This window comes from Mauremys reevesii, linkage group 2 (assembly GCF_016161935.1).
Source record: "Mauremys reevesii isolate NIE-2019 linkage group 2, ASM1616193v1, whole genome shotgun sequence".
Lineage (NCBI taxonomy): Eukaryota > Metazoa > Chordata > Testudines > Geoemydidae > Mauremys > Mauremys reevesii.
In genome coordinates this window covers 178,295,279-178,323,021 of record NC_052624.1, presented here as the reverse complement: position 1 = coordinate 178,323,021, position 27,743 = coordinate 178,295,279, and the positions used below count along the sequence as shown (strand labels likewise).

The 27,743-nt window shown below is 44.0% G+C and overlaps 1 long non-coding RNA gene across 2 annotated transcripts; it reads left to right on the top strand.

Annotated features, from left to right (window-relative positions):
- The first annotated feature begins 79 nt into the window (after window positions 1-79).
- Window positions 80-27,286, top strand: LOC120399037. Of its 2 annotated transcripts, none has more exons than XR_005594895.1 (3): window positions 80-206; window positions 1,110-1,191; window positions 27,007-27,286. It is a non-coding gene; the product is annotated as an uncharacterized LOC120399037 (long non-coding RNA). The 2 variants fall into 2 exon arrangements; XR_005594894.1 differs by lacking the exon at window positions 27,007-27,286 and adding an exon at window positions 9,019-9,597.
- The last annotated feature ends 457 nt before the right edge of the window (window positions 27,287-27,743 follow it).

The window sequence follows — 27,743 nt, the reverse complement described above, 5'->3', positions numbered from 1 at the left end:
GATCCTTGCTTTCCTTCCTTACATGCTTTAGTGAGTAGGAAATAATCCTGTCTACATTATTAACTAACTCATCATCACTAGGAATCAGCATTAGAACTCCTTTGAGATTAATGGAACCAGTCATCTTCCCAGAGCTATTGTTTCAGGCTCTCTGCCAAGTCAGGAGGATAGGACTGCATTAGTTGCTCTCTGTTCACATTCTGAAGGTATGTTTTTGTTGTTTGTTTGCTCATTTTTTTTGTTTTGTTTGTAACCATAAAGACTAGAGACTTACCTTTTGGTTTTAAATGAAAGCTGAGCTTTTGGAGAATGAGATGGCAGCTCAGAGAGGGTGAGAACATGTTGGACTCCTGCATTCTTTCTTTCTTCCCCCTAGCTCAATCCCTAGTTTGTTCTGGCCAAGCTGGCCTTGAGAGTGGCTCATCCCAAACTCCTGACATGAATCTTCTTTCCATGACAAATAAAATTGAACTGTAAAACAACAAGGCCAGTTGGGACAGGCTTCTCTCAGTTGCCAAATGGATTCTGTTTACACTCCCTGGGCCTTTTTCTGTCAGCTCACATCTGTCATGTGTACTTCTAGGTACAGCACTGTGTGTACTCTGAGCTGTGCACTTTGCTGTATTTTATTGTGAAAAATTGGTGAGGGCACAGGATGTTTTCCTTTCTGACGGACAATAATGTATGTCAGAATTTTGGTCCAGTTGCATGGAGTTTGACAGAAAAATGTAAACACGTATGATTCTGTGGCCTTAGAAAATTCTAAGCAAGATGTATGATTTGTTACCTGGGTGACCCAGGGCAAAGGCAGCATAAAATGATCTGTGATCAAAAGACAAAATATTCTCCCAGAAGGTTTAACATCTCTATCCAATAGACCGCATCTAATTCAGTTCTAATTGACATATTACATTGGTATGTAATATTTGGCTCTGTTTCAATAGTACTTTGAACTATTTTTGTTTCAATAGTTAATATACTATTAAAAATGATAGGGCATATCATTCCAATGGTTGCATGAAACAACTTTTAAGTGAACAGCACAATTGGTTTGGGGACCAGACCTGCCTGTCTTGTTCAAGTTGCACAAAACTCTTTTTGTTTTATAGGCAAAGACAGCCTTTTTCTGACAGTGGGGAAGTAACAACAAGAAGGTATGCATTAGGCATGGAGTTCTCTCACATTTTCAAGGTATGGACTACATCTTAGTAGAGAGATTGCCTCCCATTCACAGTCACGCAACATCCATGTGACAACTACAGCAGTGGCTTACATGGAAAAGTAGTGTTATGATGGATGCAGGTGTATTTCTCTGTTAGCATGATATGATTTTTTTCCCCACTTTTTGAAAAATATCAATCAGTTCTTCATTTGATCTTCATTTAATCTCCTTCTCCGATCCATCCTTTCCCCCACCCCCCTCTCCTGTGCACATAATTCCATGTCCAGTCCTCTCACGCTGAGCATGCTCCTTGGTCACAAACTGTCAGCTACACTAATTCCAAAGATTATTTAAAACTTCTATTACACAATCTAATTCAATGTACCCTATGGAAATTGGTTTATCAAGAGTTTACTGTAAGCACACGATGTACAAGCTTTATTTTCAAGCTATATCTTTGTTATAAATATGTTATATGCTGATTTATAGGAAGATCAAAACAATACAATGCAGCTATATTTTATACTGAATCTGTCATGCAGGGCATATCCCAAAATGCCTCTTAGCGCTACACAGTGCAAGATAGTATTGGGTATACATTACAGAACGCAGTGACGTAAGAACATTCTATGGTGAATGAATTAAAGTATTCAAGCATAAGACCAAGAACAGATGGAAGATGGAAATTAAGAGTTATAGGTCGGGGAGAAAATATATATTTTTAGTTGAGATTTGAAGAGATGGAGAATTGATGAGGTGGAAAGATGGAGACAGTCTGTTCCACATGGCAGGAACTTCAGATGAGAAGGTGCTTGCACTATTAGTGGCAAGATTGTGTGAAGAAATAACAAGGATGTTGGTGCTAGACCATAGAGGGAGCAGAAAGAGGAGAGGAATCAGACCCATATGGAATGCTAGAGGCAGTCCATGGCGAATAGTTTGGAAAGCCAGGAGGACAAGAGACCGGCTCTGAGTTGGATCCTGAATTGCTTGGCAAGCTAATGGAGCGTTCTGAGGATACGAAGTCTGAAACACATTGCTGTTGCTGGAGTCTGGAGAGTTGAGCTTAGGGAGGTTATTGAGAAAGGACCTGCAATAGTTAAGCAGAGAGGAGGTGAAGATATGGATGGATATTTCAGCAGCAGTGGTGCTAAAGAAATGGCATGCACAGGTGATGTTGCAGGAGTGGTGATACACAGATTTTTTGAATTAGGGATTAGATCCTGTCCTCTGCTTTACTACTGCACAATAGAAGAAAAAGAACATAGAGAGCCTTGTGCCCCACCCCCTTGCAAACAGCAGGACAGGATCTCTCCCTATTGCTAAGAGAACACTAGGTGGGGAGACTGGCTACTATACTGGCCTGTTCAGTGTGGCCCTAAGGTGGAATTGTCTGCTGGCTGGGGAACTATATCCAGGCCTCCAGCTAGCTAGCCCCTAGGTTGCAGACAGCAACATTTGCTTGCCAATGGCATATAATCCCCCTTTTCAGATAGCAGAGTTCTCCCTACCGTGTGTCCCTCTGGAGCCACTCTCTGGAATCCTGTCCTGCTCGGTACAATTGCTTAGGAGGGGATGCAAGTGCTAGCATCTTTGCTACCCCTTGCAGCACTAGCCAGGCTAGAATTTGGACTAATAGAAGTGAGTTCAGGGTCAAGGATAATGCTAAGTTTCCAGACAGTGAAGACAAATGGGTGACCTGAGTTTCACAGAGAGGTTGAGAATATATTGTTTGAAGATGCTTCTCTTGTAGCTGATGTAGTCTGTAAGGAACTTCAGAGTAATGGACAAATATCTGGAGTGAGCTAAGCAGAGTAATTTCCTTTTAAAATAACGCCTAAGGAAATACACACTATAGTATTTTTTTAAAAATATTTTTGATCGAAGTTTAAAAAAAAAAAAAAAAGCATGGTTTTTATCAGTCAGAAAAATATCATTAACAGAGCCGTGTAGAATGCCGGCACTTCAACAGGAATATATTGTCTGTGAATGATAGTACAGTATCTTTGAATAGGATATTGGAATATAATGTGTAGGATTTTACTCTTTTAGCCAAGTGAATGTTCTGTGTGTTTGCACTGGACCTAGCACAATGGGGTTATGGCCTGTGACTGGCACTACAATAATACAAATAAATCAGAATAAGAATAATAGTGTAGAAAGGAGCAACTGGTGGAATATTGAATGAATCATGATGGCAGGTGGATAGAAGTATAATAGAATAAGGGAGATCTAGCACTACTGATTGTCCCTTAGTTACTAATAAAACAAAAGTGGCTTTTTAAAACATGGCTCTTGCTCTTGGTATCTGTTTAAGTAAATAGCTGTTGTGGGAAAATTTAAGCTTGACATAAATTCAGCCATTTTATGTGTCCAGCCATTGCTAGCTGAAAACCAAATACTACATAGCTAGAAATAATTCATTAGGACTCTGAAAGGCAAGGCCATATAGCTGCATGATTGCAGTTTTGCTAATCAGAATGGGAGGATGGGACCCTAATCAGAAAGGTAAAGTGCCATAAAAATGGAAGGGAGTGTGGGGTTAGGCGACCTTGGTTTTAAGTGTCCCTGACATATATGTTTTATTGTTGTTATGACTAGAAATGCTTTGCTGATAAGGAATAATGAGCAATTTGCTGAAGCTAGGAGAACTGTTGACCCACTAGGGCAGTGGTCCCCAAACTTTTTCTGTTGTGCCCCCCCTTACCCATAATGGAACCTGTCCGCCCCCACCCCCAGGAACTGATTTGGGATTGGGGCTGTGGTCAGGGGCTGGGAACTGGCTGGGAGCTTGGGGTCGCTGGGGCTGGAGGGGGGGGCTGGAGCAGAGTTGGGGGCAAAGTGGGGTTGGGGGTGGGGAGGATTAGGGCTCCACAGTTTGGGGACCACTTCCCTACAGGTTACTATGAATGACTTCTAGTGAATCACATGAGTTCAGGGGCGGCTCCAGGCCCCAGCACGCCAAGTGCGTGCTTGGGGCGGCAAGCCGCGGGGGGTGCTCTGCCGGTCGCCGAGGGGGCAGCAGGCAGGGTTCCTTCAGCGGCGTGCCTGCGGAGGGTCTGCTGGTCCCGCGGCTTTGGTGGACCTCCCGCAGGCGTGCCTGCGGAGGGTCCGCTGGTCCCGCAGCTTCGGTGGAGCCGCGGGACCAGCGGACCCTCCGCAGGCACGCCTGCGGGAGGTCCACTGGAGCCACGGGACCGGCGAGCGGCAGGGTGCCCCCTGCGGCATGACACCGTGCTTGGGGCGGCGAAATGTGTAGAGCCGCCCCTGCATGAGTTACATGCTTTAAGTTAGATATAAAAAATGAGGTAAAAGAATACACTTTGGAGCAGTCCGAGGGAACTTTTCTTCAGGCAAAGAGCTGACACCTAAGCTCCTCAGAAGCTGGATGGATGGAGGGTCTCTGGAAGCTCAGCTGTTGATCAGTCAAGACCATCTCAGACTTGGGAACTATAGTTTGGGGTGCTCTGAACCATTGCTATAACACGTGTGTGTGTGTGTGTGTGTGTTTGTGACCTAATAAAAAGTAGTTTTAGGTAAAAGCACTCTGGTTTGTATCAATCATTTATCAGATGGAAGAGCTGTGTCCCCATTAATTTATTCCTGACGCCGCCTGGAAAAAAAACCCATTAAGTTACCACTGCTTTGGGTTCTGAAACCCCTGGGTAACATAGCCACTGATTCATTATGTAATGAATGTCCAGGTGGGCACATGTGGCATTTTTTCAGTTTGGCCTTTATCTCACTGTGTTCTCTTGCCTATGAATTTGTATCTGGTGTACAGTAATCCAGGGTAAATTACTCAGGTTTAGAAAAATTCAGTAACTCAGCAATAAACATTGCCCAAGTCTGACCCTGCGGTAAAGTTCTAAAGCTGAGCTGGGGTACTTTTCATTAAAATTAACTGTACCATTGTGAGGGGGCACACCTTCACTCTAGAAGGGAGGAGGCTAATGAGCTCTTCTGGACTCAGCCAACAGTAACCAGGTGCACCTGTAAGGCTTGCTCTCCCTGGAGGGGAGTCAGGGGAAGCTTAAAAAGGGAAAGCCTTCCATAGGAAGGTGTGGTAAACAGGAAGAAGACTGATGTACCTCAGGGTGTATCTACACTTAAAACGCTACAGTGGTACAGCTGCACCGCGTTAGAGTTTCAGTGTAGACACTTCCTACACCGATGGGAGGGATCCTCCTGTTGGTGTAGATTATCCACCTCCCTGAGAGGTGGTAGCTAGGTCGATGGAATTCTTTTGTCAACCTAGTGCTGTCTATGCTGCAGGTTAGGTACCTTACCTACGCTGCCCAGGGGTGTGGATTTTGCAGGCTCCTGAGCAATGTAATTAAGCCAACTTAATTTTCTAGTGTAGACCAGGCCCCAGAGACTGCAGAGACAGATCAGCAAAGAGGGAGGCAGTCACAGACCTCACCACTCCGAGATTATACGGGGCAGGTATAAAGTGGAGTCACCCAAGAGGAGGGGCTTGAGGCAGACCCTCCTCCAGATTAGAGACACTATACCTGCTGACGGGCCAAGCCCCAAAGGGGCAACCCAAAAGACAGCCTAAGAGACAGACCACCTTTGCTTTTCCTCTGATTCCCCCTCCCCTCCCCAGGGAAAGAGAGAGAGAGAGAGAGAGAGAGAAAGAGAAGACTTTTATTTTTTGCTTGTTTGTTTGGAGAGTCCCTTGTGTGCTACAAACATAAGGCTGGAACTAGGGGAGCTGGGAGTGCTCCTGCACCCCCTGGCTTGAAGTGGTTGTCATTATATACAGGATTTACAGTTTGATTCAATGGCTTTCAGCACCCCCATTATAAAAATTGTTCCACCACTCCTGGCTACAAATGGGGGAAGGATCTTGTAAACAATTCAAATTGTAGTTTGGTTGGAGCTCAGGGGAGCCCCTAAGCCCCACAACCATATTGCAGTCAGTGGTGACTTCATTGCTTCCAAAAAAAGATCAGGACAGCAAAAGTTTACAGCGCTTATGTGTTGTCAGCATGGCCTATGCTTACAACATAGGTCGACATAGCTACGGTGCTCAGGGGTGTTAAAAATCCAGCGTAGATCCATCGAGGTCAATGGAACAATGCTTCCATAGGTATAGCTGTCGTCGCTCAGGAAGATGGAGTTCCAACAGTGATGGAAAAACTGCTTCGGTAGCTGTAGGGTGTCTCTACATAATGAGATTACAGCACCCATAGTTTAGACATGGTCAGCGACCCTCATACTGGGTATGAGCAACTAAGGGCTTGGCTACACTTGAAAATTGCAGCGCTGGGAGTTACAGCGCTGGTCGTGCAGCCGTGTAGGGACAGCGCTGGTGTGTTGGAGCAAGATGGAGAACTTACCACCTTCAGGATCTTGCTTGTGACTTCACAACTCCAAACAGCGATAAGAAATGCAAATCAGATGTATTCCATACATCCTCTCACACCCAGGTGCCTCTTTTTGCCTTGAAAGAGCACACAGTTCACCCAACTGCTTTCACTTTCCTGCAAGGCAACAGCATTCTTTTTGTCTACGTTTTCATAGTAAACTTTAATGCATTCATGCTCTTACCGTCTGGCTCCTATATCCGCAGGCCCTGGTTAGCTAGGCAATCAGCCTTCTTCATTTACTTCTTTTTCTTAGAAGAAATGGCTTGCAGATTGGCAGGTGAGTAATTGTGGCCTCTATCAACCTGGTACATTGTTAAGCTAGTGGCTAACAAAGAGAACTGTAAAGCTATCATCCTACCCATTGTGAACCTCTCAGTGAAAGTGGTTTGCATGACAGCTTATACTTCTCGGTGATTATACTATTCATGGGAAGATATTCAGACAATATTGATTATCTTCAAAGGGAACAATTTACTTTAAAAATGTGTCAGTGCCTTAGGGGGAAAAAAAACTCTTCTCCACTGATATTAGCAAACGGCATTTCTATATGCTCAGAAGGCTTTTTTTTGCCAAAAAGCAAATAGATTGAAGAGACTGTGTATGTAACTTTTAAAAATGGCCTTTAATTGTCAATCTTTCTTTTGCTGAACTCAGTGGTAATAACTTTTGGGGGGGAAAAGCTTGAACTTACTGAAACAGTGACAGGATTGCTCAGGTTAGTGTGCAGCTTTCTGGGTCACACAGATGCGCTTATTTATTTATTTATTTATTTATTTATTTATTTAAGCCCATAAACACTAGCATTATTTAGATCCACTATTCAACACAGAAGGATGTCTTGATAGCTATAATTTCAGTCTTTTTTGTCTGGATTAATTGTATATATTTTTACTCAGAATATATTAATCCATGGAATGATAGAAGACCCTATTCAATCCTAAATCTATCCACCTGCTAGGGAAGAATTGTTCCTTACAATATGTTCTCACCTTCTTTTATCCAGTCTCTTTTAAAATGTCCCAAAATATTAGGATTCCCCCACTGGAAACTATTCCACAGACTAAAACACTCATCCTGAAAACACTTACCAGATCCTTGATTTTATGCACACATGTAGACCCACTGAAATCAACAAAACTACTCACATGTGTAAAGCGAAGTATGTGCATAACTGCTTGCAGGATTGTGGCCTAGCAGATCTCTCTGCTAGGAAGTCTTCTTGATACTCAGCCCATTAATCCTAGTAATACTGCCCTAAACTCCTTTCCCTTTTTGATGTTTTCACTCACCAACTCATGGGAAAGACACTTCAGAACAAACGATCCTTTTCTAGTACAGTTGTGTAAATCTACTGGAAGTCTGTTAAATAAGCATATGATGGGATTCAGTTTAGATTTAGCCTCAGCTGTTTTTAGATTGCAAGTAACTAGAGGCAGGACCCACATCTCTACATTCTGTTGCTATACAAAAACTGAATTATAATGCCAACAGTGTGCTAGACCCTTGAGAGACAAGAAAGAAGGCAATGGGCTGTATCCTGATCTCGTTTACACCAATATACATCCAGAGTAGGGCTATAAAAATTCAGAGGAGCTCTTCTTGATTTACATCCTTGTATCTGAGAACAGGCTCTGGCCCAATGTCTCCCTGACCTTGAAGAGCTTAGAATCTAACGGCCCAATCCTGCAAGATGTTGAGCATCTCCAGAGAGGTGCTCAGAACCCTCAGGAATTTGCTGGGATCTGAGGGTATGGACAGAGTTTGGGAAATGGGATGACACCAAAAGCAGTGTGAATGAACAATGTAGTGTGGGCTATATCATAGTAGTTCCATGATCATCTTCTATTAGGTTGGGAGTGTTTTAGTCGTTAAAGGCTTGATCAAACATTCACTGAAGTCAATGAGTTAGGATTGAATTCTAATTAGTTAACACTCTTAAGTGGAGAGGACTGGTGTTTGTACGCCATTTGGAAGAAGTGTGCTTTTAGGGAAGGATGGAAGCAGGAGAAGGCTGGGGAACAGTGCACTGGGTCAGAGAAGAGGATCCAGGAATAGTATTTACATATAGGGAGGCCCGTAGGCCCTAGGGATTCATATGTGAAAAGTCAAGATGAGAGTGAGAAAGAGACACAAAAAATGACTTAGTCATGTGGTCTGGGCAGAGCCCAGGGGGTTGAATCACGCTGCACAGCACGGAGCAGTCTGTGGATTCTCCTGAAATAATAAGCCATTGTTTGGATGAGATCTGGCTATATATATTTATATATGTATCTTAACTATTCTCTAGTTTTTATCTTGTGCTTAAAGCTGTCATTAGAATGGGAGGAAATCTGCTGTGTGAATAAGAAATGTGATTGTGGTTTCATACAGGCTGCCTCTGCAGCAGAAAAAACGAGCTTGAATGTTGATAACTATTTGAAGGCTTTCTTGAAGTGGACAGAGTCCCCTGCTAAGCAAATCACATTGTGATTGCATTCCCAGAAACCTGAAGGATGATCATGGAGCCAAAGAAAACCTAATGGGGGAAAAAAATAATCACTGGTATTATCGGAACTCCAGCTGCCAGGATCAATTAAGGAGACTTACCTCGGGAAGCAGAGAAAGCTGCAGGAGGGAAGGATCAGATTTGTAAAATGTGAAGGTTTTGAGGAACAAATGCGAAGTCTGCATACTATAGCAGAGCTACTTGCCAACTTATGTTTAGTCCTGAACAGATACACAGGGGATTCCAAGAAGCCTTCCCTTTCTCAAACCCCTGCACAGGAACCAAGCACAATCTGACTGTGGAACGCAGATACCATGCTGTGTTAGTGCCACCAAAGCAGTGGCCTGCCTGAAGGAGGTGGCGAGAGTTAAGTTGTGGGGGTCCATGCTCCCCTGGTCCTGAATCTATCATCTGGCTGGGGGCAAAGTTATGGTGAGGGAGCTCAGCTATTTAAAGCATGGTTGAGCTACTGCTGCAGCCTATGCTCTCCTGGAGCCCCGGGGAGTAGGGTTGCCGCTTGCCAGGTGCAGGGGCGGCTCTACACATTTCGCCGCCCCAAGCACAGCGGCATGCCGCGGGGGGGGGGGCGCTCTGCTGGTCGCCGGTCCCGCTGCTCCAGTGGATCTCCTGCAGGCATGCCTGCGGAGGGTCCGCTGGTCCCGCGGCTTTGGTGGAGATGCGGGATCAGCGGACCCTCTGCAGACACGCCTGTGGGAGGTCCACCGGAGCCGCGGGACCAGCAGACCCTCTGCTGGCATGCCGCCGAAGGCACCCTGCCTGCCGCCCTCCCGGCGACCGGCAGAGCGCCCGCCAAGCACGCGCTTGGCATGCTGGGGCCTGGAGCCGCCCCTGGCCAGGTGTCCAGTTTTCAACCAAACACCCGGTCGAAAAGAGAACCTCTCCAGTCCTCCCCAGCCCGGTTAAAATGAGCAAGTGAGTGAGAGTGAGAAGAATGAGCGACAGAGGGAAGGGGGGAGATAGAGTGAGCAGGACGGGGCCTCGAACAAGGGGCAGGGCAAAGGTGTTCGGTTTTGTTCAGCCAGCAAGTTGGCAACCCTACCAGGAGGAACTGTGAGTAGCTTTCACTGCAGGAACTGCCCTCCTGCAATGAAGAGCTGTGCCTTGAAAGCTCAGTCTAGCCCAGGTTGTTCTCGTAAAGGCACAGCTCTGCGCTGTGTGTCTGATGGGCAGGATGGGACAGCAGAGGCCAGGAAATGAGTTGACTTAGGCAGAATTCCACCTGAGGCTCTCAGGGAACACACACTGGATTCCATGCAGTTTTTGCAGGAAAGAGGAATGGGGGAAGAGATGGGCCCTGTTACACTCACCTTAACACTTACAAAGTCATAACAATAATAGAGATGGTAATGAAACCATTCTGGGTCAGGGCTTAATGTGCATATATATTTCAGATGCATGCTAGGGATCTTATTAGAGTTTTAAAACCCTGTAAAAGACTTTACCTCAGCAAGTTCCATGTTCATTTAAACCCCTGGTTTATCATTATAAAGTGTATTAACTTTCCCATGTTTAATGCTTATTTCTGTCCTGAGAGAGAGCGCAACAAACAGTACATCACAAATGGGTTCCCTGGGAAATATGGATAAGTGGCAGCAGGGCACCATTTATACTTGCAGCTGATTGTTTTAAAAATGCTGTTCTGAAGTTCAAAAGGTGAAAGGCCAGACTTGGTAATCTTCTGCCTTTTATCATAGGGTTTCTTTTTCTTTATTCTGAACAAAATAGAATTCCTGAAATCTTTTGACCATCATTAGGCAGTTTCACCCTGTAGAAGAGTCAAGCAGGAAAGTAAAAGGCAGAAATACTTACCCAGAGTCATATTTGTTTACTAGCTCCTTGGAATAGCTTCAAGAATGCTAACCCAGTGCAGGCATCCAATGAATGCTGCCTACTGTATATACCATATAGGTGATTCACCCATCTATGACACTGAATCACATTGCTGTAACAAAATGCTGCTTCCTGCTTTTAAAAGAAATGGGTTAATGGCAGTAGTTAGTGGCAAGACACAGGTAGTTGCTGTGCACTGTTCTTTCCCCACAGATACTTTTCCCATAAAACACATGGTATTCCAGACTTGGGCATCTTCTGATCATATGCTGCTAACCACATTCCATTTTGGAATAATAAATATTGATTTTTTTCTGATGTTGACAAATGTCCATTGAGGACTAGAATTAATGTTAATTTCTGTGATCTAATCCAGAGTTGAATCCAAGAGAAAAGCTAGTGTATTAATGTTCAGTGCTACAGTATCTAGCCTTTTTCACTAAATTATTCTCAGATAAACTTTTTCAAGTAGATTTGACTTAATTCAATACTTAACTATTCATATTTGGGTGCTGAGAGTACAGGTCTCATATAAAAGTGGTGTGGTTTTTCAGAATGTTGAGTAGTTGCATCTCCCTTTGGCCTAATGAGCACAATTCTATGACAATAACACAGCACAGCTTCTCTATAAATCTAGCCCCAGCATCCATGGAATTTGCTTGTTACAGAAATGTGTCATGGCAGGGGGCAGAAGAAAGGTTGGAATGAAATGTAGTGTATATCTGAGCCAGGGTGGGGTGTGCTATACTAGAATTGCCTTGCAGGAGGTACAGCAATTCTATGCAGAGACATGGAGCAATTTCTGAGTTAAAAGTTTTACTTTACAGCACTTTCTCCATGTGAAATTAAGCTTTTAACAAAAAAAAGCAGGCATGCTGTAAAGTTAACACTTATGACTGATGCATGATTAATGATCCCCTAAAGGCATTGAGAGAGAAAATTGCCTCCTTCCCTCATTTAAGGACATTATTAGAAGACTCAGTGAGTTCAAAGCTCATGAAAGAATGTTAAGAGACTGAATCAGGCTTAAAAAAAAATCAAGATAAATTATTTGCTCAACATTTCAAGGGCAAGTTTCCTTTAATGCACTGGCACAAGAAAACTTCTCAACACACTGTTACATACTATTCATTTTTTAACTCTATCTTATCAATTATGATTTACTTGCCTATGTAACATTCTGCATACCAAATGGGCCGTAATTTTGAATAGATGGGAACTAAATCTGCATTTTAGTATTATATCTTGGGATCTTAAGTGTGAGAGCCACCATGTCCTGCTGACACTTGCAAAGATAACACAACATGCTGGAAAAATATTGTGTAAGGTAAGCACTATTTGCAATATCAATATCTTCCCCCTCCCCAGGGGTTCACAGAATAATAGAATCCATATCAGATAGTGACTTAAATGTTTTTCAGAGAGAGGGAGAAAAGGAAAATAACTTTAAATGGGGCTAATTATGCTTCCTTTGTCTTTCCTTTGTGGGGCTTAACAGTGACTTTGCCATGAGCCCTCGGTATGGGACAGGGTTGTGTTTCACTGCTTCAGAAGCAGATCAGGAAACTGAAGAGTCTAGTCTTAATCTGCCTCTGGATCCCTATGCTCTGTAGGGTACATTGCCCATGCTGACACTATACCTGGCACTGCATACATACCTTGATGAGTTGTTTGGAGTGGGGTAGAAGATTTGTTCAGTCCCCACTCCTTCCTGCCCACATGTGTGCAGTAGATGTAGCAGCCCCATTCCCCTGCCCACAAAACTATCCAAGATATAAAGTAGCCAGGTTTGGTTTTCATTTTACAGTATAATTGTCAGCCTGGCTTGATTTTTGCAAAACCAGCTGGTTCAGAACAGTGTCATATTTTATCAGAACCTTTAAAGTTTGGGGCATTAAGACAAATGATCCTAACTATTCTCCATCTCTGCCTCAGATCAAAAGCTCAGAACCTTTAAAATGAAACATTGTAAAGTCCCAAGAGATCTATTCTCATCTCAGTGTGCAGTAATTTACATCTTTAACTTCCATCAGCATTAACAGGAGCTGGGCACACAAAACTCCACATGCTGAGATGACAAACAATATACCCTTTTGTCTACCGTGGACCACAATGGACTTCCAGCATGTCTTTGCCACACCATAGTGACTTGACTTTTGTAAGGATACATTTGTGAGCTATTTTGAAGAGCTAGAATAACACATTTGCACTCATTGCGGAGTTTTCCATTTAATTATGGGTTTTAAAAAAAAAAAATCCTACCAGCAAAATAGCATTAGTAATTTATGTTCCATTAAATCCCTCCAAAACAACTCTTAGGCTCTGTCTTCATGGCTTTAAAAAAAAAAGTGTTTTTTACCATGGGATAACTAACAAGCATTAGCTATTCTGCTGTAAAACCTCAAAGTAAGTTAGATGAGATCAACCATGGGCAGGGGAGAGAGTGCTGACCTTGCCTATCTACCTCATGGTAGAAACTGCTAGCGCTATTTAACGTGTGAAAGTTATCGGTGTACAACCCCCCGTCCCTTTGTGACAACGAAGACAAAATCTTAGTGATTCATTAATGCTCCCAGGTAGGGTGACCAGATGTCCTGCTTTTATAGGGACAGTCCCGATACGCGGGGCTTTGTCTTATGTAGGCACCTATTGTCCCCCACCTGATTTTTCACACTTACTATCTGGTCACCTACTCCCAGGTTACATTTAAAGCCATTTTAAGAAAGCAGTGTCATACTTCACAAAGAACACTGTCACATGGTAATTTGTGACCCACCTCCCAAGGTACAGTGTAAACTATGATGGTATGAATCATGCATCTGAGGCTGACACTGAAGTAAGATTAAAAAAAATGTGTATTAGAAGTTAATTGAAGGAAATGGCTGGTTCAGGGGATTGACAGTGCATAGTGAGAGAGAGAACCGTACACCTTTCACTTTCTGGTTAAAACAGCTCCATAGCTGCAGCAGAGGGATGCTTCCCATTTGAGGCCTTGTCTACACAAAGGGTTTGCCTACATTTACGAATTCACCAAAAGAGCTATTCTGGAATCATTCTTCAGCTTGCTCTACTTTGGAGCCAGACAACTACTTATTTGTGGGCGTGCATTTTGAGAAGTTGATAGAGAATACTTGACCTTGAAGGAAAAGGGTGAGTGGAGGAGCGAGATTTTTCTTGACTTCAGATAATATTTTCAATACCTTGCAACCCCGATTGCCTTCTGTGACTCCTCTGGAAGTGGCCACCCATCAGTCGAGAGACACTGAGCTAAATTGCTCCTATTTTAAAAATAATCTGGGCTTGCAGACACGGGTTTTAACTGGGATTTTGAGCCCTAATGCACACTGATAATTCCCTATACCACCTGTCCTTAAGACTTCAGATAAGGATACCTTTTCCAATGAGTTTTTGAAACACGTGCGCACACAGAGTTTGTGAGGGCCTCCATTTTGTGTGCAGAAACGTAGGCTTTGGCACCTGGGAACTGTTAATGTTTTCCATACACCTTCAGTCTGACTTATTTTAGATTTAGGGAAATAGCAAGTCAAGAGAGAACAAAAGTAAAGTGCATGAGAGAGCACAGTAGATGTTTCCTCTGTAACCATGCTGCAGCAACTCTCCTTCACAAAATAGCAGCTGCCTCAAAGTTACCTCTGCAGTAGGCAGGAAGACTCCTCTCTGTTTAAAAGTGTAGTATGCAGCAGAATGACCGTATCTACTTTCAGTCACACAGCAGCGTACACCATGCAGAAGGGATGCACTTGTATATGGAGGGGTCTACTGATAATTTAGCTCAAAGTATTTAATGTGTATCGCTAGAGTGATTGCATTATCACCACTAAAAGCTAATCAGATCCCATCTTTGTTTCATTACAAACAGGGCCTCTTGTAGGATGACCAGATGTCCCAATTTTATAGGGACAGTCCCGATATTCTGGGCTTTGTCTTATATAAGCGCCTATTACCTCCCACCGCCTGTCACACTAGCCTCTTGTTTTTATATAAAAAGTAATCATTAATTTATTTAAATGTTGTCAGTGATGGACTTCATGAGAATTATTTTTTAGGGTTGTGCACATACTCCATGCAGCATCTGTGAAAGGACTAACATCTCTCTCTCCTCTGTGAGTATTAAGGCTGTCCGAGCAGCTGAGAATAGCCATGTCTTTGGACATGTCCCTGGTGAAAGGTGTGAGGGTAGACAGGTGTAGAGCCATTCTAGCAGCTCCCCTTATGGCAGGAGTATTCACTAGATGCCATTACTGCTGCCTTTGTGCTACAACAATGGTGTAAAAAGGCTGGGGCAGAATGGAGAATCAGAGCTAGAGTGTGTGTGTGGGGCATGGGGTGGGGAGGGGAGAGAGGCAGGTGCACATTGAAGATGAGAATGTGTTATTTTTTTCAAAAGGAGACCATATGAATAATACATTAAGTTCAGCAAGTATTACCCACCCTCTTCCCTAGTATATCTGTGATCTGATGTTGAGTCATATAAAAGAACTATTTGACACAATTCTCTGGGTTAAATTATAGCAGGGGTGGCCACCCTGTGGCTCTGGAGCTGTATGCGTCCCTTCAGAAGTTAATATGTGGCTCCTTGTCTAGGCACCGACTCCGGGGCTGGAGCTACAGGCGCCAACTTTCCAATGTGCCGGGGGGTGCTCACTGCTCAACCCCTGGCTCTGTCACAGGCTCTGCCCCCACTCCACCCGTTCCCATGCCTTCCCCTAGCCTGCCATGCCCTCGCTCCTCCCCCTCCCCCCAAAGCCTCCTGCACACCACAAAACAGCTGATCGGGAGTTGCGGGGAGGGAAGGAGGGGGAGGCACTGATCGGCGGAGCTCCAGGTGGGTGGGAGGTGCTGGGAGGGGTGAGGGTAGCTGATGGGGGCTGCTGACATATTCTGTCGCTCTTTGGCAATGCACGTTGGTAAATTCTGGCTCCTTTTCAGGCTCAGGTTGGCCACCCCTGAATTATAGGAAAGATGCACAGAGGCGGATTAGGGGTTTGTGGGGCCCTGGGCCAGAGCAAGTGGGGGCCCCTCCCCACCCTTTCCACCTACAGTCTCCCATCTCACGCCCTCGCCCCCCAGTGTTCCTGATGGGGAAATGCGGTCAGGGCACGGAGGCTTGTCCTGCTCCACCCACCTAGTGCTCCTGCCAGGGAGAGGGAAAAGCCTCTGAGCTCCAACCCCACTCCCCAGCAGGAGTGCCAGGAGGGTGGAGCGGGTCGGGTTGCAGGAGCGCACCTTTTTCTGGGCTACCCCAATTGGCCTGGGCACGGGGCCCATTGGCCCAGTGGTCAATCTGCCACTGAAGATGCACAGTGTATGACTGGCATGAGAAAAGCCCATACAGTATCAGATTCTTAGTTTCCAGTGTTGTTTAATGTATTACCACTAGCTATGGATAATAGGGAATGCTTGGCACAAAAAGTTAATGCATTAGCCTTTCACCCCAGAGACCTGCTATATTCAAGACCCAAGCCACTCATAAGTGAGAAGAATTTGGTGTCTTCATCTTATTCCCCTCTTGACATTTGTCCACCTTAGAAAACAGCTACACAATTTTACCTGCCTGACTGGTAAAGAGGGTCAGAGGACTGATCATGGGGTATTGGCAGGGCAGCGTGGACAGCATCTATGCATGGTATGCCTGGCTCAAGTCAGTTCTGTTAAGTCCCTCAGTTTCCTGAGTGCTAAATTCAGATCCTTAGCTGGCATAAATCAGTGTAGCTCAACTGAAGTTAATCGTGCCAATTTGCACCAGCTGAGGATTTGGCCCTACACTTTTAAGATGTAGTAATATTAACATCATCATCTATTAATTAGATGTTCATTTAATTGTGCCAAAAGAACAATATTCCTCCAAGGGCTAACCATTTTGAAAGCATGTTCTCAGAGATGGAGAGGCACCTGTTTGCTGTGGCTCTTCCCATATACTAGGAAGAAAATAAGCTAAATTGTGTAAATTTGCATCCCTTATTAGAGGTACTATTTTTCATAATCGTGCTCTAACTACTATATTAAATAAAGAATAAATTACATTAGGCTGGCAGGGCACTGTACTGCACTGACTCTCATTCAGGGCTTTACAAAGACTGCACACAATTATGTGTGGTGTAGATGGTACTTAAATATTAACAGTCTACAAAATCCATTTGGAAGCATTTTAAAGATGAGCCTTTGAGATGTTCCTTTTCAAGCTTTTGACAGCAAAAGGAGGCCAAGACGTGGAGGCGGGACTATAGACACAAGTAGGGCCCAATACCTCTGCAGGAAAGTCTATAGAAATTCAATGCAAGGAGCTCCTTCAGGAGTAGGTCTTCAGAACTAGATTAAAATTTTAAAATCACAAACACAAGCAATTTAATTCGCAGGGTAGCAGTATGTATTTAGACATCCCTAAACCAGGGATGTGCAGTATCTCTGCTTTTCGTTTATAACCTGTCAATGGTGTTTATGCACATGTAGGATTGTTACAGGGAAAAGGAAGGTTGTGGGTTGTTTTTTCTCCCAGCTTTGATATTTGCATGATTGTCAGAGCTGAGTGGATCCTAGATGTCCTCTAAAGCAGAACTAGGAGCATGTTTTTCTTATAATAATGCTCCCTTGTTTTTTTTTGTTTTGCTTTTTACTTCTGAGGTTCTGATTCACTGACTCCACAAAGAAAACATTATTTGAAACAATTCTGCTGCTGAGCTAGGCCTAGCCATAGCTATTCATTATACACTGGTAATGCCTGTAGATTTGTTCTGGAAGGAAAGAGGGAGAAGCACATACTATCTCTTGCATGTAGTGCATAATCATAAACTAACCTAGGGGAAATATCATCCAAGGTCTAACATTAACATACTTCAGTGCCTAGGATTAAAACAACTAGCTTGAGAAGAAATTAAAATGATCAACTTGAAATGAGAGAGACCATTACCTAAAGCTAAAAGAGATGGGGTGGGGGGGAGGTATCATTCTCCTCTTGTGTACCAATGTAAATCATGAATAACTTTATGGGAGTTACTGGTATAAATTGTAATGGAGGGGAGAATCAGGCCCATAGTATTCAATAGTGCCCTGATTCAAATCAATGAGAATTTTGTCAAAGACATCGTGGGAGCAGGATTAGGCCCACACTATGGGTTAAATTTTCCAAGGTTGTGTGCCACTAAATGGGGGGGTGGGGGTCCTACACGCACCCCAGACCCTGGAGGAGCTGCAAAGCTTCTCTGCATAGCCTACACCAGCCCAGTGGCTGAAGTTCCCTCTGAGCTATTACCCATCTCCTGCACCGTGAGGGAAAATATGTATAACTGTGGATTCTCCAGCTCACCCCTGTATCCTCTTTGGACTGTCCTTGCCAGACACCCCCTCCATCTTCTCCCACTGCTGTGCAAGGAGCTTCTGTGCAGCAGAGCTCCATGCCATACAGATAGTAAGTGTTCCTCGTGTGCGCCTCTCCACCAATCGTCCCTCTTTTGCAAAGTCCTGTTGCCCTCTGGGCCTTCTGAGGAGAAGTGGGTGGATTTGCCCCTTAGAATTAGACCACAGCCTTGGTCTGCACAGCAGTGCACAGGGCATGCCAGTCTAGTTCTGGACACATTCTACTTTCATCTGTGAGGAAATCCGTCTGTTTCAGTATCCTTTGTTTATTCTAAAATGCCCAACTATCTGTGATTAGATGAAACATCCTCCCATGAAACATCTTCCTCTGAACCATGGCATTTGGCTACTTCACATTTTAATTATTCTAGACTGACAAACACAACAGGAGGATTCCGGAGGCTACTCAGTGGAATTAACAATGAGCTCTATGAATTCATAAAAGAAACAACCACGCTGATAAGAGCTGGGGGTATTAGTCAGTTTAAATGGCATTCAGCAAATGATCCTTTAACTGAGATGATGCATTGTGGCACAACGTATTCCGTTCCTGGCTTTCCGTTAACTTTCATATGACCTATTTCTTTACCTCCTGACAGGTTCATCTCTCTGAGAACTTCACAGGACAAAATAATATTTTCTTTATCTCTCTGCAAAACTGATATTTGAATCAGGTGACTCACATTCCATGTTAAAAGCAATATGCTAAAGGCGTTAATACTGCTTCAACCCCCACCCCCCATTTCTCTTAAATTTTCTTTTATTTTTCTGTCTTCCTTTCTTAACCCTCCTTCTTTTGAAGCCTTTCATCTCTCACAAGAGAGGAGAAGCTATGCAGTTGTCATTCTTCACAGTGCTTTCCTGTTTGGCTGATTAGAATAGGAGAGTTAACTTGCATTTACTAATTTGGAGAAACAATAGAAAGCAAGCAACACATATAACAAAGTTTTTTGTAGGTCTTAAAAAGGATACAGTACCTTAAACAAATGTTTAGTACACTCCAGGCATTATAACCAACAGCTTTCGGGACCAGGAAAATAAAAATATCTTGCCCTTGTCCTTGATTCCTATTTTAAATCCAGTGGGATTACGATTTTCTGTCTTTGGTAAGTAAATATTATTTTTAGATTAATTTCACAATGCTCGTGCTGGTCTAATCATCCTTAAGTGAATGGGAACTCTGCCTGAGAAACCCTACGGGAAGTTCCTGTTGAAACATCTCACCTGGTTCCTATAGTTTCCAGTTAACGAGTGGCCACCATGTGCCTTCAGTTTTAAAGTGGAACTCTGAGTTCTGCATAAAAACTAATGATAGCCATAGAATTTGGAGCAGAATAATGGATTTGTCTGCTGGTTCCTGGGGCTATTGGTATCCATCTGAAATCAGTGGAGATCAGTAGAAACCAGTATAGACCAGCTTGAAGGGATCTAATGGAGGATGTATATTTCCACTAGGAAAGGTCTGGAAAGCTGGGCCTACCCTATAGCTCTTCAAGGCAAGGACTTGGTTGTTTTGTTATGTAACACAACATATACATCTATGACACTATTGTAACTAACAATAATTTAGTACATTAATGTTCCTCTGTGGCTTCTTTTTTTTAAGAAATAATCTGGCTCTTTTATTTGCCACATAGATTATACACTATTACCATCAATGAAGCAATGACTCTGAGATTAGAGTTTGCAGATACCTTTTTGATTAATTTCTTGAGTCTGCAGTAGAATCCCAAAGCTAATATGATAGGTCCTACATAAAAACTGTCATTTAAAAAAAATGATACTGAAAAAATAAGGGGTTCCCCCCCTTCAGAATAGTATTTAAAGTGACAGAACATTCCCAACAGTTTACCTCAGTTTTAAGGTGAACCATGTTCAAATGTGAAAGTGTCTTTGAAATGAAACAAACATTTGTTTAGTCAGGTTGACTATAAATTGGTTTAAGGTTACAGAAAAAATCATGTTATACTTCCAAAATGAAAATCAAGCTGTATGCAGTAATAGTACAGTATCTGTTATACTATTGAGATCTGTGCTTGAAGAGATAAATGTAGATGAGACTCAGTAGAAAATCATGTATCGTATGACAGGAAAAAGGAAAGGGCCATCGGATTATGCAGAACTCATTTTATTTATTTCATAGTTCTCTGGGTTTTTCTTTCCTTTCACTAAACTATACTTAAATCCACTGTATTGCCCCCATCCTGGGAATATAGCTTACCATACCTTAAACAGCACACTTTTCATACAAAGTTAGTCAGTGTATATTGTTATCTAATGTCTCATTAAGAGAAAAGCTGGCTGTTTACCCTTTGTTGTGATGGTTCCCATGAGCTAATGGAAAGATTAAATTGCTGTGTCAGATATTGTACTGTGTATTCCAGCCCTCCCAACATCTTTCAGAAGAAGGATTAATTGTATCCTCTGTAACCTTTCCCCCATCTGCTGCCCAGGAAGCAATCAATTTAAATTCCCAAATTGAAGTAAAAGAAAGAATAGCGGTGTATGGTTGCTAGCCGATTTTCTTTATCCTGGCCTTCATTTTCTAGTGTTCCTCCCTCCCCCCAGTAATCTCTCAGACACTGAGATCGAAGGAGCACCCTTCATTTCCTCCCTCCATCATCTCTACTTTATTTTACTGAACCATGGACTCCATCATAGTATCTCCCAAGCCTGGAATATAGCTGAATGCTACTGTTTTAATTTAAGCACACCCAAGCTGAGGAGGCTCTATGGGTTAGTTTCTATCCTCTACTAGTGTACAAGGTGTAGGGAAGCTCTTTCCCCCTGTACAAGCAGCAGAACAGCATCTCTCCTTGGTGGTTAAAAGTGCTAGGAGAGCAATCCAGCTGCTGCACTCCCAGAGGGAAATTGTTTGTCCATAAGGGGAGTGCCACACTCATATGTATTTGGGTGCCATGGCAATTGCTGGGAGTGGATGAGTGGTGAGACAGGTATAGTAATTTCCTGCAATATCCTGGACCTTATTGAATTAAGTTTAAGTATCTTGGGAGTTCATTGTATTAAAAATGCAAATGTGTATTATGGGATTTAATGTTTCTAGGGAGGAGACCTGATTAATTAAGACCTTGGAAATTTTATGAACTTCAAAGGACTATTTGAAACAATGTAAAACTTTTAAAATTAATTGCGTTTCCAAGGAATTCCCGGGAGGGGTGTGCAAATGGGACTCTCCGATTATGCAAGAACTCAGTCTTTTGAAGCTCTTCCCTGGGGAGGGGAAATTTTGTCTGTCTGTATTTATGTTCAGGGTCACTTCAAAGTACCAGACTGGTTAAAGGAGTGAGTCACTGTGTCATGAGTGTGTGTGTGTGTGTGTGTTCCGAGTGAAAGCTGTTATGATCCTGTGACCAGGCAAACACCTCTGGGTGGGGTTTGAAGGATTATTCATTGGCCAGAGCCCTTAGTGGAGAGGGGATGATCTCTGGTAAACTGATTAGCAGGTATGTAGGGTCTTTATTGTCTTAGGCTGGTCTACACTACAATTTTAGGTTGAATTTAGCAGTGTTACCTTGATTTAACCCTGCACCCGTCCACACGACGAAGCCCTTTTTTTCAACTTAAAGGGCTCTTAAAATTGATTTCTTTACTCCACCTCCAATGAGGGGATTAGCGCTGAAATCGGCTTTGCCGAGTTGAATTTGGGGTAGTGTGGATGCAATTTGACGGTATTGGGCTCTGGGAACTATCCCAGAGTGCTCCATTGTGACCGCTCTGGACAGCACTCTCAACTCAGATGCACTGGCCAGGTAGACAGGAAAAGTCCCACGAACTTTTGAATTTTATTTCCTGTTTGGCCAGCGTGGAGAGCTGATCAGCACGGGTGACTATGCAGAGCTCATCAGCAGAAGTGACCATGGAGTCCCAGAATCGCAAAAGAGCTCCAGCATGGACCGAACGGGAGGTACGGGATCTGATTGCTGTATGGGGAGATGAATCCATGCTAGGTGAACTCCGTTCCAGTAAATGAAATGCCAAAACATTTGAAAAAGTCTCCAAGGGCATGACGGACAGAGGCTATAACAGGGACTCGCGGCAGTGCCGCGTGAAAATTAAGGAGCTCAGGCAAGCCTACCAAAAAACCAGAGAGGCAAACAGCCGCTCCAGGTCACAGCCCCAAACATGCCACTTCTATGATGAGCTCCATGCCATTCTAGGGGGTGCAGCCACCAGTACCCCAACCCTGTGCTTTGACTCCATCAGTGGAGTAGGATGCAATACGGAAGCGGGTTTTGGGGCCAAGGAAGATGATAGCTCCCAGCAAGGAAGCAGAGAAACTGGTTTCCCCAACGGCCAGGATCTGTTTCTCACCATGGACCTGGAGCCAGTAACCCCCAAACCCACCCAAGGCGGGCTCCTGGACCTGTAGGCGGAGAAGGGACCTCTGGTGAGTGTACCTTTGTAAATATTAGACATGGTTTAAAAGCAAGCGTGTTTAATGATTGATTTGCCCTGGCATTCGCGGCCAGTACAGCTACTGGAAAAGTCTGTTAACGTGTATGGGGATGGAGCGGAAATCCTCCAGGGACATCTCCATAAAGCTCTCCTGGATGTACTCCTAAAGCCTTTGCAAAAGGTTTCTGAGGAGGGCAGCCTTATTCCGTCCTCCAGGGTAGGACACTTTACCATGCCAGGCCAGTAGCACGCAGTCGGGAAACATTGCAGAACAAAGCATTGCAGCATATGGTCCCAGTGTTTGCTGGCATTCAAACAACATCCATAATTTATCTCTCTGTGTTATCCTCAGGAGAGTAATATCATTCATGGTCACCAGGTTGAAATAGGGTGGTTTTATTAAGTGGACATTCAGAGGTGCCCATTCCTGCTGGGCTGTTTGCCTGTGGCTGAACAGAAATGTTCCCTGCTGTTAGCCACGCGATGTGGGGAGGGGTGAAGCCATCAAAATGCGACCTTGTAACGAAAGCACATATGCTATGTAATGTTAACAGTAAGGTTTACCATGAAGGAGTGTACCCATTGTTCTATACAATCTTTTTAACTACCACTCTCTCTTTTTTTTCCTCCACCAGCTGCATATGTTTCTCCTTCCCAGAGGCTAGCAAAGATTAGAAGGCGAAAAAAATGCACTTGGGATGAAATGTTCTCTGAACTCATGCTGTCCTCCCACACTGACAGACCACAGCAGAATGTGTGGAGGCAGACAATGTCAGAGTGCCGGAAAGCACAATATGAACGTGAGGAGAGGTGGCAGGCTGAAGAGAGTAAGTGGTGGGCTGAAGATAGGTGGCATCAGCTTGCTGACAGAAGGCAGGAGTCAATGCTCAGGCTGCTGGAGCATCAAACTTATATGCTCTAGCATACAGTTGAGCTGCAGGAAAGGCAGCAGAAGCACAAACCGCCGCTACAGCCCCTGTGTAACCAACCACCCTCCTCCCCAAGTTCCATTGCCGCCTCCACCCAGACGCCCAAGAACGCAGGGGGGGGGGTGCCTCCAGCCACCCAGCCCCTCCACCCCAGAGGACTGCCCAAGCAACAGAAGGCTGGCCTTCAATAAGTTTTAAAGTGAAGTGTGGCCTTGTCCTTCCCTCCTCCACCACCCTACTTGGTGCTTCCCTCTTCCCCCACCCCTCCCAGGCTACCTTGGCAGTTACCCCTCTATTTGTGTGATGAATTAATAAAGAATGCATGAGTGTGAAGCAACAATGACTTTATTGCCTCTTCAAGTGGTGATCAAAGGGGGGAGGGGAGGGTGGATAGCTTACAGGGAAGTAGAGTGAACCAAGGGCGGGGGGTGGGGGGGGTTTCATCAAGGAGAAACAAACAGAACTTTCACATCGTAGCCTGGCCAGTCATGAAACAGGTTTTCAAAGCTTCTCTGATGTGCACGGTGCCCTCCTGTACTCTTCTAACTGCCCTGGTGTCTGGCTGCGTGTAATCAGCAGGCAGGCAATTTGCCTCAACCTCCCACCCCATCATAAATGTTTCTCCCTTACTCTCACAGAGATTGTGGAGCGCACAGCAAGCAGCAATAACAATGGGAATATTGGTTTTGCTGAGGTCTATCTGAGTCAGTAAACTGTGCCAGCGCGATTTTAAACATCCAAATGCACATTCTACCACCATTCGGCACTTGCTCAGCCTATAGTTGAACAGCTCCTGACTACTGTCCAGGGTGCCTGTGTATGGCTTCATGAGCCATGGCATTAAGGGATAGGCTGGGTCCCCAAGGATAACTATAGGCATTTCAACATCCCCAATGGTTATTTTCTGGTCTGGGAAGAAAGTCCTTTCCTGCAGCTTTTGAAACAGACCAGAGTTCCTGAAGATGAGAGCATCATGTACTTTTCCTGGCCATCCCACGTTGATGTTGGTGAAATGTCCTTTGTGATCCACCAGCGCTTGCAGCACCATTGAAAAGTACCCCTTTCGGTTTATGTACTGGGTGGCCTGGTGCTCCGGTGCCAAGATAGGGATATGGGTTTCATCTATCACCCCACCACAGTTAGGGAATCCCACTGCAGCAAAGCCATCCACTATGACCTGCACATTTCTCAGAGTCACTACCCTTGATAGCAGCAGCTCTTTGATTGTGTTGGCTTCTTGGATCACAGCAGCCCCCACAGTAGATTTGCCCACTCCAAATTGATTCCCGACTGACAGGTAGCTGTCTGGCGTTGCAAGCTTCCATAGGACTATCACCACTTGCTTCTCAACTATGAGGGTTGCTCTCATCTTGGTATTCTGGCACTTCAGGGCAGGGGAAAGCAAGTCACAAAGTTCCATGAAAGTGCGCTTACGTATGTGAAAGTTTTGCAGCCACTGGGAATCATCCCAGACCTGCAACACTATGCGGTCCCACCAGTCTGTGCTTGTTTCCCGGGCCCAGAATCGGCGTTCCACAGCATGAACCTGCCCCATTAACACCATGATGTGCCACATTGCCGGGGCCCGTACATATGGCATCTGATTTCCCATTGTGACATTCATTTTAATTTCCCTTCTCTGTACTATCAGTCCACCATGGGTCCTGAACAAAGGAAATTATATACTAAAGCCACAGTACATTTCACAAGACCCAGGATTGCTATATATTTCAAAATTAGTGGCTCTTCTGGTATTACCTGCTGGTTTAGACCCACTAGTTAAGAAAAATGCAATCCTTAACTGCAGATACTTGCACCACTGTGAACAGCTCAACATGCACTGGAGCCCAGCAACAGTGACAAGGATTCTGCTAGTAATCTACAACTGCCTACCTTCCAAAGAGCCCCTTTGTGTCCAGTTGTTCCAGCAAATCACTTGTCATCTCTTTTTAGAACAGGATTGTTTCCTCTGGAAATCAGGAAATTGGTAAATGTTTCATTTTTGATGCTTTGCTTAACAGATCTAGACCTCTCTTGCATGTTTAAATGTACTTGATCGAGATTAAGTGAAAAGATAGTTTCTTCTCAAGTGTGCCACAAGGAGATGAGATACAAAGTGGCCAGTGAAAAAAGGGGCAGATCACTAGAGCAAATTTTGCTTGCTAGTAGTTTACCTTTTTTTAAGTGTAGCTGTATATGTAATATATCCTATGTACATAGGAAGGTACAGGGTGGGTATTTGGTACAGCAGAGGTATAGTGTATAACTATCTGTTGCCCATATCTACAGCCCTGTCTGCATAATTTTGTAGAGGAAATACTACATTTGGGGAAAAGAAAGAATGTTTTTGCAGCAGGATTGGTTAAAAAAAATTATAGAGGCTACTTAGAGAGCGGGAATGTTAGACTGAATGAAAGGGCAGGAGAGTGCTTTGCGGTTGTGAAACTTTGTGAGGAGCCAATTTCCTTTGTGTGACATAAATAGGGTGACCGTATTTCCCTATGCTGAATACGGGACACCCAGTAAAATTACTCATATTCAAGCGAGTTCAACAGCGATCAGTCAGAACCATGCAGTACAAATGTTTAAATTAACATCAAGTTGACTGAGACCATGTTAAAAAGAAATATTGCATAGCTGGACTCTTTTTATTTACCTTCTTATCTTTAAGGCTTTAGGGTTCACACGGGGAGAGGTGACACACACACACTCTCTCTCTCTCTCTCTCTCTCCTGTACCTCTCTCACACTGTGTGTGTGTGACCGACCAACCCGACTCTCCCTGCCCAGTGCTCTTTGCCCTCCATGCCTGGCTGGGCTCCCAGGATGGACCCACCTCTCCTGGTACCTGGTGCCACATCTTCCCGAGCCAACACATGGAGAGGCCATTGTTTTCATTAACCTGTGAGGCTAGGACAAGAAGCAATGGGCTTAAATTGCAGCAAGGGAGGTTTAGGTTGGACATTAGGAAAAACTGTCGGGGTGGTTAAACACTGGAACAAATTGCCTTGGGGGATTGTGGATTCTCTGTCATTGGAGTTTTTTAAGAACAGGTTAGACAAACACCTGTCAGGGATGGTCTAGTTATTACCTAGTCCTGCCTTGAGTGCAGGAGACTGGACTAGATGACCTCTCAAGGTCCCTTCCAGCCCTATACATCTATGATTGAGAAGAGGAGTGAGGAAATACCTACTGTCATATATACAATATGTAGATGAACCCATCTCTTCTGCCCCAATGTAGTTGAATTAGTTCCCCAGTTTCTGACAGAGCTGGGATGTAGCTGAGGGCTGAGACTCACTCCAAATAAGGGTGAGATGCTGCTTGTATGGTAGTGGAAGTATATATTGGCGATAGCAGTCCCCTGAATGCAGGTTTATGCCAACTGTTTTTTACTCAGGTTTTCTGCCTGCAGGTCTTGTTTGATCCTTAGCTGCTGCTGGATGTACAGGTAACAATGGCTGACAAGAGTACTTTTCATCCTTTGTAGCCAGAAAGAAGATGGCAGCCTTTTCTTTCCAATTCAGAGCTCATAACAACCATTCATGTTTTTGGCATCATAAAGCTAGCTTACTGAGTGTGCTCTACCAATGGAAAACACCTTATTCATTGTAAACCCAGAAAAATTGATGTGGAGTTATTGAGACAAACAAGGACTCCTGAATGCTATTTTTCCAGTTATTTTTTAGAATAGTCTATCCAGTGTTGTACAAATAACAGACCTTTATTATGAACTGTTTTGTTGTCCCTGGCGGATATGTTATGTTGTTTAGAATGTAACTTCTTGGCTGGTGTGAGCTCACCTCATTAAAGTTGCTCGTTATTTTAACCTTTACTTATACTGGTATTAATGTCTGTTTAAATTGTGAGATAAAATGGAAGAAGTGAAAAGGTCTACTCAGCTGTGCATTTGAAGACAGGAAAGGTACTGAAGACTTAGGCCTGGTTTGCACTTAAAATTTAGGTGAACATAGCTACTTTGGTTAGGGGTGTGAAGAATCCATATCTCTGAGTGGTGTAGCTATATCAAACCAGCTCGCAGTGTAGATGGACCCAGGTTGATGGAAGAAAGCTTCTATGGACCTATGCTTGGGGAAATGGTGTTGCTACAGTGATGGAAAAACCTCTTCTGTTGCGTAGGCTGAGTTTATG